At 50.1% G+C, this 2,928-nt stretch overlaps 1 long non-coding RNA gene across 1 annotated transcript; it reads right to left on the reverse strand.

The window, feature by feature from the left end:
- Positions 1–268: 268 nt before the first annotated feature.
- On the reverse strand, positions 269–2,723 carry LOC308625043. The gene is made up of 2 exons (XR_014017043.1): positions 2,705–2,723; positions 269–1,437 (listed from the first exon to the last, which is right to left on the reverse strand). It is a non-coding gene; the product is annotated as an uncharacterized lncRNA (long non-coding RNA).
- Positions 2,724–2,928: the final 205 nt, after the last annotated feature.

Raw genomic sequence — 2,928 nt, forward strand, 5'->3', positions numbered from 1 at the left:
TCCGGAGCCTGTGCTCCGCAACGGGAGAGGCCACAACAGTGAGAGGCCCGCGTACCGCAAAAAAAAAAAAAAAAAAAGGATTCATCTTTATTTCCACTAGGAATATTTCCAGCACCGTAAGTGGTCTTGATGTGCTTAGCTTATTGATATGCAGATTCCTTCTAATGATCTACAACACAAAGAGCAGAGAGGTATTTCCCCTCTTCACTGTGGATGCTCAGCTTTGACACACGCTGAAGCTATAACACTATAAAGCACCAAATCAAAGTAAGATGATGATATTGTTATTATCATAAATAGCTTGCTTAGTTGATACACGATCCCCAAGCCCAGACCCTTGTCCGTCTTAGAAGGAACAGAGTCATGAATAAAAATTGAAAGCCTTATCCCTTTCCAACAGGTTCTGATCACGACCTCATGGGTCACTGCTCTGGGCACCTTGGGTGCTGGTTTCCAAGTAGCAACCAGAGAACTTTCTCAGTGCAGTCACGGGAGATGCCCCTTTGCGACGGCATGCACCGCAGCCCTGACTTAACCTCATCACGGCTCTGAGCCTCAGCTTCCGCACCTTCAATGGAGACCCCAATACCTACCTCCCAGGTTGCAGGGATGAAACAGGAAAGCCCCTGCGATGGTTAATTTGATGTGTCACTGTGGCTAGACCACAGTGCTTAGATATGCAGACAAACATTATTCTGGGTGTTTCTGTGGGGCTGTTTTTGGATGGGATTTACACTTAAGTCTGTGGACTTGAGTAAAGCAGACTGCCCTCCATAATGTGGGTGGGTCTCATCCAATGAGTCGAAGGCCTGAGTAGAAAAAAAGGCCAACCTCCTCTGAGCAAGAAGACATCCTGCAGCAGGCAGCCTTCAATCTTGAACCAAAACACCAGCTCTTCCTGGGGCTCCAGGCTGACAGCCCACCCTGCAGTCAAGGTCACTGACCCCAGGGCTGTTGTGAAGCTGAAAGAGATGAGCTTTGCACAAAAACTGTGGGGTTCTATCAGCTGTGGGTCTTATCAGATCTTCCAGCCTAGGTACCCAGAGTCAGTGTGATTCCCAAGCAGCTCCGAGGGTCGGGTGGATGACACACTCTGTGCTGAGGGCTGTTCCATCTGCATAAACAGCTTCTGTCATTGCTCCTCGGGGGTGGGCAGGGGCGTGCTGTCTTGTGGGTGTACGATGGCCATGGCCGGGTGAAACATCACCACCTTCTTCCTCCGGGAGAGATGTTCCCTGCTGGGTTGAACTTTCAGAGGCAAAAATCTAAGTATACATGGAGGTAAAGGGGCTTAAACACGGAAGTGCCCTTGGAAAGGGTCTGGCCACGGCTCTCATCTTGCAGTTGGGGAACAGAGAGGGGGCCCATTTGCCCAAGGACAGGTGGGGACAGAGCAGGAGCAGAGCCCTGGCCCATTGTCCTGTGGTTTCAGGTGACCTATGTCAATGAGAAACAAGCCGGTTAAGGAACTTTCTCTAGATCACACTGCAGCAGGTGGTGGAGCGGGATATGAACCCAGATCCTCCCCATTTGAACTCAGGCTCTTCTCACGGCCCCTGAAGGGGAAGTTGAGACACGCTGGACACAGATTTGTATTATATACAATGTTGTGTGTATATATATTTTGTGTGTATATGTATGTGTATACATATACACACAACATTGTATATAATTCTTTTCCCTTATCGGTTATTACAAAATATTGAGTATAGTTCCCTGTGCTATACATAGGTCCTTGTTGTTTATCTATTTTATATATAGTAGAGATAAAATAAACAGATTCTTTTCCCTTATAGGTTATTACAAAATACTGATGGTAGCTCCCTGTGCTAGACAGTAGGTCCTTGTTTATCTATTTTATGTACAGTGGTGTGTGTATGTTCATCCCAAGCACCTACTTTATCCCTCCCCCCACTTGATTTCTCTTGACCTAAACCACCACCTTGCAACTCCTTTGCCTCCCACAGCTCCACACAGATCTGCGTCATCAATGTGCCACTCAGCACGCATTTATGGAGCGCTCTCCGCATGCAAGGCATGGTGCCATCAGATCTAAAGGGAAACAGACTCGCCAAACATGGGGGGCCACAAACCCACCAAACATGGGGTGCAGGGCCACAAACCAGGAAATGGACAATTCCAGTCTAGAGTGAGAAGCAATCTGACAGTGCCGGACGAGGACTTGGAGAGCACACAGGGAGACAGGCTTAGACGGGCTTAAGGAAAAACCTCCTGAGAAAGTGACCTGTAAGCTGAGACCCCTGGTGCTACAGAGGAGTTAACTGACACGGTGAACAGTGCAGGGCTGGAGTCTTTCTAAAGCCCTAATCTGATCAAACGCCACCCACCCCCGGCCCCTCCCCATCTCTGACTAGCAGCCCTCCTTGGCTTCCCACACCTGAATGAGGAAATACAAACTTCTGAGCATGACCTGCATCCAGTTGGGGGCTGTTTAGAATACCTCTGCCGCATCCAAAGGAGGATGGCCAGTAGAGTGGCAACGGCAGCAAGAGACTCGGGTCAGAAGGCAGATCTGGGGGCTGCGGTGGGGACATAAGAAGGAGGTCGGTGAGCCCACAGTGATCCCTGGAATGGGTGCTCTCACCCAAGGGAAGGGAGCAGTATGGGAAGAGAAAGAGGAACACCAAGATTGAAGAAACCAAAGCGTCCCAAGCCAAGGCAGGACGGGAGAGGCAAAACCCACCGGCAGGTGCCATTGTTTGGACCAGGAGCTGGTTGCTGACCCGTTTCCTGGGGCCACGCCCGCGGGAGGTAGACGGCCTGGTTTTGAAGCCACTCCCTCCCTGGGTGTGGGCTCTGCTCAGTGTGACCACACTTAGCCTCTCCCCTTCGGTTTCCTCATCTGTCAAATGGCTTAGTAATAGTACCTGCCTCTTTGGGTGGCTGTTCTGAGGATTCAGTGGGTCA

This window comes from Mesoplodon bidens (genome assembly GCF_964165515.1).
Source record: "Mesoplodon bidens genome assembly, chromosome: 11".
Taxonomy (NCBI): Eukaryota; Metazoa; Chordata; class Mammalia; order Artiodactyla; family Ziphiidae; genus Mesoplodon; species Mesoplodon bidens.